This window comes from Penaeus monodon, chromosome 34, assembly GCF_015228065.2.
Source record: "Penaeus monodon isolate SGIC_2016 chromosome 34, NSTDA_Pmon_1, whole genome shotgun sequence".
NCBI lineage: Eukaryota > Metazoa > Arthropoda > Malacostraca > Decapoda > Penaeidae > Penaeus > Penaeus monodon.
In genome coordinates this window covers 22,989,691-22,990,271 of record NC_051419.1, presented here as the reverse complement: position 1 = coordinate 22,990,271, position 581 = coordinate 22,989,691, and the positions used below count along the sequence as shown (strand labels likewise).

General features: G+C 35.5%; 1 protein-coding gene across 1 annotated transcript in view; it reads left to right on the top strand.

Moving 5' to 3' along the window:
* LOC119594648 overlaps positions 1-581 on the top strand; it is a gene marked incomplete in the record, with an annotated part of 85,920 nt that overhangs the window by 16,670 nt on the left and 68,669 nt on the right.

The window sequence follows — 581 nt, the reverse complement described above, 5'->3', positions numbered from 1 at the left end:
ATGGTTAAGAACTACTTCACAAAACCTTTAACCCAGTAACACCTTTTATTATTATTTTTTTTTTTGATAAAGTCTGGTAATGATGGGCATGCATTAGTATGTGCTGCTACATTCCTGAGCAATTATCTGGTTTGATTGAGTGTACAAGCCCTCATCCTAGCATCATCTATTGCCAATGTTACCTATTGCCATTGAATTAGGGTATATTGCATCTTATGATTTGACTGTCACTAAAAAATACATTTATTATGTGTATCCATTTGAGGCAAGGATGTTTATGCTGTATATAGACAACATCTACCTTTTTTGCAATGTCTTCTTTAAGGGGATACTTCAGCTTGTACTGATTGCTGGTATTCTTCTACATCACATACATAATAACCAAATTTCCTTAATAGTAAGCTTGAGCAAAGCCTATGAACAAAATTTCCCTATACTTCCCATCTAACAGAATGTCCAGGAACACTCATGGTGTGGAATGGCACCTTATATGCATCTTAGTGGAAAAAGATGACAGAAATGGACTACTTTACTCATCTCCTCTACAACTTGACAGAGGTAGACAATTAGGACAGTATGTC